Source organism: Chinchilla lanigera, unplaced genomic scaffold (assembly GCF_000276665.1).
Source record: "Chinchilla lanigera isolate Chin_1 unplaced genomic scaffold, ChiLan1.0 scaffold00039, whole genome shotgun sequence".
Classification (NCBI taxonomy): domain Eukaryota; kingdom Metazoa; phylum Chordata; class Mammalia; order Rodentia; family Chinchillidae; genus Chinchilla; species Chinchilla lanigera.
The window spans coordinates 15,177,040-15,189,688 of record NW_004955440.1 but is presented as its reverse complement, the minus strand read 5'-3'; the positions used below and the strand labels follow the sequence as shown (position 1 = coordinate 15,189,688).

The window sequence follows — 12,649 nt, the reverse complement described above, 5'->3', positions numbered from 1 at the left end:
CTGAGATACAGTGCCTGACCTAGAATCCTAACTGCTGCTGTTAGTATTCTTTCCAGTTTAGTGGGGCACCTAATGATAACTCTGCCTAATGTAGCAAAACTGGGACTCAGAGCAAGAGGCAGATCATAGAAGCACTGAAGGCTTTAAAGTCATCCCATTTAGAGAAACAAAGACTACCAGCTGATTTCCTTGAAACCACTGTATAATGGCAGGAGATAATTTCCCTGGGTGTTAAGAGTTGAGTCAAAAACACTTGCTTTGACTTCCCACACAAGTTGTAAGTGCTTGTGACGGTTAAGCTTAATGGTGCCCGCTTGACTGACGAGGGGACCCGCAAAGCACACTTCTGAGTCTGTCTCGCTGGTCTTGGAGGTGTGACCTTGGGTACTTTATATGGTCCCTCGCCCCTCCTCCCTGGCTCTGCGCCCCTGTTCTCCTTCCCAGCTGCTGCGAATTAAGCAGCTTTTGCCTCTACCACGCCCTTCTGCCATGATGCACCTGCCTTGGAATCTGCCATCCGGGGACTGAATCCCCCAAAACCATGAGCCAAGTCAACCTCTCCTCCTTTAAGCGGTGAGTGTTGGGAGTTATGTCCAGTGATGAGAGAGTGACTAATGCTGTACTTTCATCATTCTACTAAGATTGCAACAGAGTAGGCTGATTACTGCATTTTTTATTTTAGACTGTCAAATGGCCCAATTTGCTAGTGTGCTTTCTATAGTACGTACCTCCTACCGCCATCATCAGGTCTGGAGCAGACCATCCTTTCTCAATAGGCACCATGGTATTTAATGCCTACCACAAAGAGAACAAGCCATCCTGGTACAGCCATACATTTAGCAGTCAGTGTGTCAAAGCCCCAGGAGCTAATACAAGTAACAAGTTCCAAGGGAATTAAAAAACCCTCCAGTTAAATACTTTAAAAACTCTCTCTAGTCTTGCTATCTGGAGAAAACTAAGCTCATCTTCTCTCACAGTACTGAGCAACCCAGATCCCTTAATCTTTCTCAGATTTGTGTACAATACCTCTGATGTTCCAGGATACCTTGTCCCAAAAGCAGTTCCTGAGCGCAGCATGGTCTGCTGCCTGCCAGCTTCCCATGCGTGACAGGCAGGACCACACTTGGCATGCCACATCCCTGCCCACCACCCTCATCTCTGCCTGCCCACTCTGAGAGCCTTCAAGCTTGGTAAATAGCTCTTTCGCTCCATTTGATATGCTGAGAAAGAAACCTGGAGGCTATTTATTTTCAAAATTTATGCTTCTGTAGTTGTGAGTTGAAAATAACACTGTTATCAGCACACAGAGAAGAGCTCTGCATTAACACGCTCACCCGTAGTCATTTATGACCAGACCGACTTCAGTTGCCATGATGCTGAAAATGCTAGAAACACAAGAGTGTGTTTTAAATGGAAACTCTTCAAGCTAAATCAGCACCCAGAATACTCTGATGACATCTATTTACATGTGAAACTGAAAAGCTATAGATGCACAAATGTATTCAGATGTCTAATTATAATTACCATGGAAAAAGGTTTTTATAGTTGTCACTGAATCACTTTAACTCCAGAAATAAGAAAAAGCTTATGTGAGGCTCTACCCAATCAGATGGCTACGCTGAAAGAACATGAGCTCATAGGTGCATTTTCATTACAAGGTACAAGGATTACTGCTTCCAAGGGGATCATAGAAAAAGCAATATCCTCTCAGTGGACAAGAAACTTTCCCAAGGGCTTCAAATCTGGATCTAAAGAAACGCAAAAGAGCAGATAGCAAATATCTTTGTGCAGCTTCAAAAAGAAATAAATAACATAACACCTCTGTACTGCCGCATCATACTTATGTGAATGGCAGCAACACTCACTACAATGTAATCATACCTTCCCTTTTCCCCAGGGGACTGATGATCACCCTGTGAATTTCCATGGAGCTTACAGAAAAGCTGAAGTATATGTTACACACTCAGACTGCAGTCTTTTCATAGTTCAAACAAATACCAACAGAGTGTTTCCTACAGTCACATCAGTTGTGCATTTTAGGAGTACACTTATATGGTCACCTATTTATCCCAAGTGTTCCAGAGTGAAGTCTTCTTCTAAAGTCTAAACTCTATGCCATCTGTTATGGCTTGTGTCCAGCTGTTCCCCCAAAGCCTCATGCAGTCATACGTGGGGTTTTTGGAAGTGGCTGGATCTAGGGTGTGTGATGCTGGGATCAAGGATGGGATGCTACGATTAAGGGTGTGACTGCTACCCCCCCGAACAGTTAGCAGCCTGGATAAGATACAAGGGATAGCAAGAGGCTTATTGCTTATCGTTTGCTGCTGCCTTCTGCCTGCTTTGCTTTGCTTACTGCTTAACCATGGATTGTACATCCTCTACCATGCCACCCTGCCTTGGAGCCAGCCAACTAGGAACTGAAACCTCTACACACTGTGAGCTAACTAAACCTCTCCTCCTTTAACTTTGAGTGTCAGGTATTTTGTCTCCGCAATGAGAAAATAACTAAGACATCATCATACCTGTTACAATGAACTAAACTGTGTTGTCTCCCAAAATCCAGTGTGAATGCCCAAACCCCTGATGTGACAGCATTTGGAGATACTAAGTTCACACGAGGTTAGGAGGATGGGACTTTCACGGTGGGGTCGGTGTCTTTACAGGAAGAGACACCAGAAAACAAACTCCCTTCACGGCACATTGTGAGGACACAACAAGAGGGGAGTGGTTTACAAGTCAGAGAGCAGGCCCTCACTAGGACCTAAATCAACGGGAATCTTGTTTAGACCTCCAGAACGATGAGAAAATAAACATCTGCTGTTCAAGCCAGTCAGTCTTTGCCATGGCAGCCGGAGCTGACTGAGACGTCTGCCTTCCGTGACTATGGCTCTGTTTCTTGGGCCTCGATGCCAAACATGCGTCCTGGTGAAGGCATACTGCTTGTCCCTCGCTTGGAATGCATCCGACCATGCTTTCTTTTGTTCAGTATACTTTCTCTTCTTTCAGAAAGCTTCATTCTGCAGCAAAACCTCTGTCTCTAATCAAAAGGGTTACCACCCTTTTGTCACAGAGAATGAGAACTCAGGGTCACACCTGGCTCATCACGTGCTCTCGAGTGACCTCTAAGAATCAGTGTTGTGAAACAGGGGTCAGCAATCTATCCTTATGATGATGAAACTAAACAGCACACACAGAAAGCACTGTATAGATTGTAAGGGCTGCATAAACGTGAAATATAATTACACTGTCTTTGCACCTTTTGTAGACTCTGACCTCAACACCAAAACCACAGAGCTCCAGGAACACAATGTTTTTTTTTAAAACCCCTACAAACATAAGTGATATCCACAGTAGTCTATGCCACCCTTTGACGTGAGTTATTTCAAGCAAAGAATGTTTGTCCTCACATCAATAAAGAAGGGGGAGGGACAGAGTTTGGAACATGAGAAAGCTCAGGATGCTTTTAAGAACTTTCCACATCAGAGTGTCAGTACTGCTGAGCAAGGGGCTTCTCCACGCACCTGTGAGATGCTCAGGGAAAAAGCCAAGTCTTCCTCTCCTTCAAAGCTCCAGACTGTCTCAGCACCTGGCACATAGCAGGAATTGATCCATCACCCACCCACTGAACAAATACAATGCATATCAAGAGAATGGCTGAAAATGTTTTCTCCTCCTGTAGTAGGTTATTAATTATAACCTGTATATTACTTTTTGAGAATTCACAGATGTATAGCATAGCTTTGCCTCTGAAGACACATGAACCTCCACAATGAGAGTGATTCTGCCTCTAGCAAGGATCTCAATCCTTGCCTCAGTAAAATGGGATACGAGTATCACTTATTATGAATGTTAGGAGGAATACACAGAAAACACTTATAACATTATCCAACATAGCACATTTGCTTGGTCAGTAGAAGCTGTTTTTATTAGTTATGAATTTCTCCAAAGAAGGATCTATATATGAGCCCAATTATCTCTGCAGCATGTGTGCCATAACCTGTTCATCATCCGTAAAGTATATCAACCAATGGTTTCATTTAATTAACTAATACATAACCTAATGGATTGTAGTATTTTCTGCAGGACGTTAGTAAGTCATAATACTAAGATGAGAACAGAATTAATTACCCCAAGGCCAGTAAGATTTGAGATAAGGATACGTACCCTCATGGGATAAGCAATAGGGACAAAGCCTGCATGGCCAAAGGGGTGGGTACTGCTACTACAGTTCCAAGCAGCAATGCTTCAAAGTATTTTCCAGAAAGTCGAAAGGTCAACTATCCCTAGGTAGAACCACTAAACGAGGTCTGAATGACAATCACTTAATCTGCAATGATATGAGAAGTACTGAATGACAGGAAACAGGAGACCCTGGGAAGAAGCCAGGTCTCCCAAAATCCCCAACCCAGAGAGAACCACCAAGTCATTAGTCAGAGCTACAGCACATAGGGGTGTCTCCTAGGGAGAAGGGTACCCCATCTCTTTCCAATAAACGGACAATAAATGATTCACAACAGAGATGACATAAGAAGATGCTGAGGGTAAGAGGTGAGAGAACCAAGTGGAAGGATGGGAGTGAAGGGTTAACCACTGCAAGGTTAAAGATAATCAACACCAGTCAAGGTTCCTATCGAGGTCAGGATATGGCCCTTTGAGAATTACTCAGGGTCCACAGTAGGAATGAAACACCTGAACAAAATATCTGCAGAGGGAAATTAAATGCAAAATAATTGTAATCAGCACATTAGAGTGGATCCACTGTACTGAACTCCAAGAGAGAGAGCTTGGGTTCTTGTCCTAACCAGACACAGGTGGTCTGTAGCCTGGCAGGTAGTGGAATCATTAGAAACTCAAGACTTGGCTCAAAGAGAGAACTTGGCCTTAAATGCAAGATTTTATGGAACAGAAGTAGATAGCAAACCTAAGTACCACCGTAGTGATTGTCAAAAGTCTGCATCCCAGGTGACTTCGCTTCTGTTCAAATGTAGCCACGGGATGAAAACATCCCTGGATTCAGTCTGTATACTGAGAAGCCTAAATGTTCCCTCAGGTCATGCAGTAAGAAATGGGGACATTTTAGCTTCTCTGCTTTTAATTTCCATGTTTCTCTGACTTGGTCTTCATCCTTTAAATACCTACATCTATCATTTTCCCTGAAGCTAGTTCTATGCCTAGCTATGACTACAATATTTCTATGTTATAAAATTTTAATTTCTTCAGATTTCTTGATTTCAGTGAAGTCAGAAAAGCCTTATCAAATCAACAATAAGAGAGTGGTACTCTCCTCTAATATTCCCCAACCACTTTGACTGGCTCCTGGCCTTCCCAGGAATGCACAGGACAGAATTTCTACCATGAAAGGGCTTCCTATGGAAAGGCAGGGGAGAAGGTTAGCAGAATGGAAACTAAGAAAAGTGCTTCATCAAAAGTCACAAAGGTGGGGCTGGGGATTTAGCTCAGCGGCAAAAGCGCCTGCCTGGCAAGCACAAGGTCGTGAGTTCGGTTCCCGGTACCGGAGAAAAACCAAAAGTCACAAAGGAGACTACAATTTGATCAATCTTTGAAGATCAAAATTTAGGGTATTTTTTAACTTCTATTTACTCTCCCCTAAAATCACAGCATAACTGATCTTTAAATTCTACGTTGTAACTTGATCAGACAATGCCTGCCATGTAATTTAACAAAATGTGCATAGAGTACTAACCCAATCTACTGGGCAAGGAACTTTCCTAATCTTTCTAGGGAAGGAGTAAAATATGTCCAGTACTAGAAAGCTCAAATTCATCAGGTTGTTGGAAATTTTTAATATTTCCAATGCAAGTCATAGTAAGTACCATTCACTTCAATGTTATTGAAAGCAGGTTTACCTGACTAGCTCATAAAATTCTAACAGAGACAGGGGAAAAGGTATTTCAACTTCAGTGAAGCTAAGAATACGTGCAGAACAGGCTTTTAAATGTCACTGACCATCTTATAAAAAGAAGCCAAGCACTGAAACAGGATTGCATGACTCTTTCCGCCTGCCCCCACCACACCCACCTTGCCAGCACCCTCCTCTCACTGCGGAGCTGTGAGAGTTCCATGGGCCTTAGCTACTCCCCAGCGAGCCCTCCTGACACATCCTTTCTGCCCAGGGACTTACTGCATGTGGCTTTGCTGAACGATGGATTCCAGGGCTCCTCAGCCTTCACCTCTTAACTCTTCCCTGTCGCACGGTATGGTTCACAGCCTACCCAAGGTCTTCAGATGCAGCCAGAACAGAAAGGAGAAAATTCCTTGATGCCTCAGGTTGCATTGTTTGCTTTTACAATACAAATTCCACTCTACTCCATTAAATATCCATCTGTTTTCATATAAAAGCACTATGTTTCTGAATTTCTGTGACCAGTTCAGGATGCTGTGACTTCGTGTGTCTGTGGTACAGAGCATCAATTTATACTATTTTCTATTTCTGTAGAAATTCAGTCAAATATTTAACTCCCTCTGTCTTCGAAGACCAAGTTTAGACCAAAAGAAAGAGAAAATAGTGAGAGAAAGGTAGTCATGCCTATTTAATTGTTCAAATAAAGTTCAAGTCATTATTTAAAAACATTTAGAGCAAAGAATATTTTTATTTTATTCCTTCTTCTGCCTTCCCCTCAATCACATCCTCTACACTGCAGGAGACTACGGTAGCTAGAATTTTTGCTGTTTTCCTGTTGCCTTTGTTTGCAGCTACTAAACGCTTGTGCCAAGTGGGAAGCCATCCCAAGCAGAGAAGTTAGTCCCGCACACTGCTAGATAGGTGGCATCTTGCCCAGACCCAAACGGAATATGTATCTCCCTAGCTGCAAGTGCTGGTTCGAAAGAGGCATATGATCAACCAAGGCCAACCAGAGAACTCTCTGAACTCCTCTCCCCAGAGCTCGAGAAAGATCCTCTCCTTTTCTGACAGTGTACCACGTAGGCTGTAATTTTAAAGGCGTCAATGAGCCTTCTGAATACATGAAGAAGGCTGCTGAGAATCCAGACAGCTTATAGAAGAGAAGTGCCGAGGGAGAACCAGGAGGAAGACAGAGACTTACAGAAAAAAAGCAGAGAGAAAGACATACACAGAGAGATGGCCAAGACCCAAAGACTAGGGGAGAACAGAGTTCTGATGGCACCATTTTGACCCCAGGTTCTACTCAACTCAAAGCCAGAATACTGCCGCAGATCTCACATTTATGTAAGGGGAAAAACCCTCTTTTTACAAAGGGTGATTTAAGTTAGGTTTAGTCGCTTATAATAGTCACAACACCTTCCCAAAATGAAAATAAGGACCTGTGATTCCCAACTTCAAATCCTTCTATGCTCCCTAGCAAATTTTTAGAAGGAATCAGAACTTCTTAGTGTAACACCCAGGTCATCTCCAATCCAGATCTCACCTTCTATGTGTCAAGAGGAACAGGGGTGAACCTTGGTTTTGGGTAACACACGCAACGATAACTGAGATGTTCCAGGTCTTGACGAAACACATCCTCCCCTTCTCTCAGGTGATTTTATTATCACTATTCTGGCCCCCTGCACACCTGATCTATTTTCTGTGCTAGGACTGTGTCCTGCACATCATCTGCCCAACGAGCACTCCTCCGTCCATCTCAGCATAAACAGACCCCCTTTAGACCTGCTCCCCAGTCCTTTCCCACAGCTTCCTCAGCACCACTCCCAGAGCACGTCCAGTATCCTGGTGCTGTCTAAAGGCTGCCTCTCCGCACAACTAGGCTCCTCCAAGCTGCTACCTGCCCCACTTGTCTCTGCATCTGCAGCATCTGACAGTGCCGCCACGCTACACGTCTCATGTTTACATTTACTAAATAAATAAAATAATGAATCAGTGAACTAACATACTAACCAGTGCTGCTTTAATAAAGGGCAAGATGAAGAAGAACAGTAGATGCCAGCTTGCTTCCTTCTACCGGGCAGGCAGCCAAAGACCTCTAATTTAGCTTGAGAGAAAAGCATCCAGAGGACTAAATGTGAGAAACTAGCTGTCCTAAGCATTTTCTTCCCCACCTATTCTTCATACTCAATCCCAATATTCCCCCTTGAGTCTACACACTTTTGAAAAGTCTTATATTCAGATGTTCATCTGGGAACCAAGAGTTACTACAAAAATGAACCTCAAACCAAGAAGGAGTTGACTTTCTGGAAGAGGTACCTCAGCGTTGATGGAAGGAGCTATGTCACACTGAGCACACTGAGCTTTTTCTAGCTGGTGTCATCAATTTCCACTGTACCCCTAGTTTTCCTAGGAAACAGTCCTGTGGTTCTGATGCAGTGGACAGCAGAATTCTATATTCACAGTACTGGGAAGAAGACGGCGGATGGTGAGCCCTGACCTGTGTACTACATACAAAGCTGACTAGAAGACATCCCAAGTCTCCCATGTCCTCAATTTGTTTTGTCATGTATACTCAAAGGATGGGGTACATAAGGATCACATACAATGATCTGCTGCTGGACTACAGGAAGGGGGCACTAGCTGTGGTCTACCAGAACCTCCTATTCAGTGTTGACTACAGCACACATTACATAAACCCTTTGTCTTTTCAGAAGCTCCATTAGCCTCCTTGATTTTAGCAGTTGGGAATATGTCTACCAGCAAGGCTCTCACAGTTTCAATCTGGGAAGCAGGTAAGAGGTTCTCACTCCGCATCTGATCATCAAGGACCCATTTCCACCCTCACAGCTGAACACTGTGCACTGCAATCAGGCTTCTTTCAGCGAGAAGTTTCCAACAGCTGAAGTCAAGAGGATGAGATCAGTAAGAAGCAGAAAATCAGGACTTCCATGTCAATAACAGGATTAAAATTTAAAGCCCTCGGTGGATGAGACATTTGAAAATCATCCTACAAAGGGGGGAAACGCTCAGGCAGCTGTCATGGAAATAAAAATATTCTAAGAATTACAGGAAGCAAAGCCTATAGCCCTGCCATTACTGTTTTCCAAGATTTTCCTTTCCTCAAAGTAATAACTAAACTCGGTTCAGTGTTCTTTCTTCAAGAAGGGATAACTCCCTACACTATCATTCACAGGGGTAAAGTACATATGGATTAAGTTTTAAGAATATTTTCATTTCAGAAAAAATAGGCAATTATAGGGGTAATTATAGGTTTTGGTGGGGTTTCCTCATCTTTCGCCGAGTTACAAAACCCCACACGTGGGGAACAGCGGCTGTCTTCCAGAGCTAAACGCTCTGCTCCTGAGTGTCCAACTCCTGGAAGGGAATCCCAGCCCCGCCCTACACGCAGCTCTACTAGCCAGTCGGTCTCTGTCTCCGTCTCTCATTCCTCTTTCCTGTGGCCACCGTGTTCTGCGAAGGGCACAAACAAACAAGCCTTGATTTCTCTGTCTCTTAACCGTGGGAAAGGAAAATCTCACTGCTGTACGACACCAGTGTAAGTGTTTTCACTGCACTCACCCATCATTGCAGTTGCAGAAAGTAAATCTCCCCAACTGTCCAACTGCTTGGTTTAGAAGACCACATGATTCCTCATATTCTTAAGAAAAAGTCACCAAGGTACCTTTACGTGGACATGACTAGCAGCAGGACCCAGTTCTACTTCTCCCAATTGTGAATTTCTTCAGCACACCACGGCCTGTCTTTAGTACAGTTGAACTCAGATATACCCAATATGCCCGGGCTGAGCTTGTCCTGTTTGGGAGCCTGGTGGGAGAAGTGTGCCTTCCAGAGGCACTGACCTCAACGCCACACGCTGGAAGGGGCGCCCCAGGCAATGGGGTCTGTAAGACAGGTAGACTGGATTCAGAAGCTCCTCTGTGAATACAGCATCTTACTCATTCATGCCCTGCCACTAGGAACTTCACCAACGAGAGTGAACCCTACTGCCTTCAGAGTACAGGAGCAATCAAAAGAAAACTTAGGGAAGAGTGAAGAGAAAGGAAAAAAGGGTTCGTGAAGCACCTGAAAGCAGAGCTGCTGCATAAGCATGGGCACAGAGCCGTCCTCTGGCTCGTCAGGGAGACCCGCAGCAACGCTGTGAGACGGGCTGTCCGCCATATGCCACGTCCTCCTCGGGACCAGCTGTCGTCGCAACACCACAACTGTACGGCAAGTACCCAGCGGGAGTTTCCCCTAACAATGTCCATGTCAACAGCCAGCAAGGGGCACCTGCACGAGCAGACAGCGACGACTTGACAGTTTCACCCCCAGCCTAGGGGATGTCGGGGAATCATGGCCCCTGGAGTCTTAGCAAGGCCTAGGACAAACATAGGAACTGTTACTGGGCATGCTATCTCCACTTTTCTAAGGTCCCTGTCAAATACCCAGGAATTCCCCATCAGTACTCTGACTTCCAGTTACGTCACAAATGAAAATGTCCACTGCCTCAATACATAAAATTGGGCTCTTTGTGCTCTTGCGGATTGCCCTAGAATATAAAATGTAAACGTCCTATAACTGAGACACCGTGAAAACATGAAAACTCAAGTATGGAGGCTTAGAGCCATGAGTTTATTCAGCTAGTCCACAAATATTTAATGAGTTTCCAGTGTGTGCTAGGAACTATACTGAAAATAAACACAGGAATAAGAAACGGCTCTTATCCTTGAGAAGCTTACAGTAAGGAAAATGAGAATTTAATGTGACGACTGTATAGTATGGATTTTTTGGCGGATATTATTGGACCATAAAGCAAGATTTAATGACTGTCTATGGAAACAGAGAAAGTCTTCACAAAAGAAACAAAGTTTAATTTAATGCTTAGGATGAAAATACACTTTGTAGGTTAAAAAAAAAGAGGTACAGATCATAGCAAGCACACGGCACCTGGGAAACGAAGTTGTATTATTTACTGATATATATAGTCTCACTTACCAGAAAATCATTATCACTGTTACCTAAAAGCAATTGTACCAATGCTATAAATGGAAAAGCTACAAATTTGCTCAGTTCACTGGAATTTACCAAATTGGTTCCCTTCTTATGGCTTGTACACGGTTCACGGAAGGCTTTGACCCATGATGACTTAGTGAGATGAAAGTTTCTCTCGCTCTCATTCATGTACTACTTCCTTCATCATCCGTTACTTGGGGTCTCTTTAAACTGAAGCGACTTTAATCTTTGGACTGTACATGCAGCAACACACATGATCATCCATTCTCTTTGATCTGAAGCTCACAGGTGTCAGGTTTAATTTTGTGGTGCTTTGATAACAGCATTAGGAGCAGGCTTAGGAAAGCAGACATCTCACCTGAGAAGCTGAGGTTTCACAATAATCAATGAGTCCAAAGATGTGGTAAGCTCAGCCTGGTAAGAAATGAGCACATTACAACATGAATACTATTGGATGGTTCTGACCCCAGACTCTTTTTCTGATCTATTAAATCTCAAGCCATATTAATGTAAGTCAACTATACATAAAACTTTGAATATTTCCATGACATCTAAGAGCACTTATCAGACTTGGGGCAATGAGAAAGGCTGGAAAAGTAGTGATGCTTGCACCACACTGTGAATATAATTAATGCCACTGAAATATACATTTTGGGGAGGGCATGCAGGGACTCGAACTCAAGACCTCCCGTTTGCCAGGCAGGCGCTGTGCCACTGAGCTATATCCCCAACCCCACTTTTAAATGATCACAAAAATGGTCAAACTGGTAAGCTTTATATTGTGTATATTTTACCACAGAATACTTTAGGAACTTTTTTTAATTTAAAAAAGCATTTGTTGGAGGATTTCCTTTATAAACCAGATACTTAACATTTAAAGTTGTTATTCACACCATTCTCCTTGGAGGCTGTTTCACAGATGACCGTAGACTCCAATTAACACCTATTGCCTTATATCTAGGCGAAATATGAGTGTTAATAGTATGAGAAACTCTAGTTTACCTTAAAGATTCTGGAGGAGGACAGTCCAGAATAGTCTCATAAATTTCTTTTAAGTTGATGAGCTAACAGAATCATAACAGTCTACCCATTTGAGTGACCACTACTTTCATAAACATCCTGAAATGATTTCAATTCTTATAGCTTTTCTCTATGAAAAAGCTTTTCACAGTTAAGTTGTGCTGACACTAAATCTAACACAAAATTTGAAACAAGCTGTTGAGAGACTTAGAAACTCCAATGATTTATGATATAGGCGTAACACAAAGGGACACGCGGACTGATGTCCATGGCAACGTCATAAACACGATTTAAGGCCACAGAATCAGGTCTAACAGAGGGTGAGTGCAAGAGCACACACTCAGGGGATGGAGTGTGTTGAAGAGTTCATTCTAAGAGTAGGCACTTTGAGGAGATGTAGCACTTGACGCTGATTAATCTACTTCTAATACAATTGGGAAATAATCAATCCTACTTTAGAAATTCTAATCACACCTAAAGGAAAATGATAGATATTTAACACAATATTACTTATGCATATGACACAATTAGCATATGCGATGTGATTGCAACATAAGAAGAATAATTCAATACACCTCATCCCTATTTATAATAATACTTTGCACGTAAGAAAATTACAACTTCTTGTGTTAGTGAAAGCATTTCTAAAAACGTACTTATGGTCTGGAAAGAAACCAGAACTTCCATTAGCAAGGCTATGTTTTTCCTATTAAGCAAATTTCATTTTTAAGCTCTGCAAGGATTTTCTCACTA

General features: G+C 42.9%; 1 protein-coding gene across 1 annotated transcript in view; it reads right to left on the bottom strand.

The window, feature by feature from the left end:
• Lypd6 (LY6/PLAUR domain containing 6) overlaps positions 1–11,253 on the bottom strand; it is a 70,356-nt gene extending 59,103 nt beyond the window's left edge. Inside the window, exon 1 of the mRNA XM_013517504.1 lies at positions 11,235–11,253. The gene's annotated coding sequence lies outside the window, so the exon portion shown is untranslated. The remainder of the gene's footprint in view (positions 1–11,234) is intronic.
• Between the last annotated feature and the right edge of the window lie 1,396 nt (positions 11,254–12,649).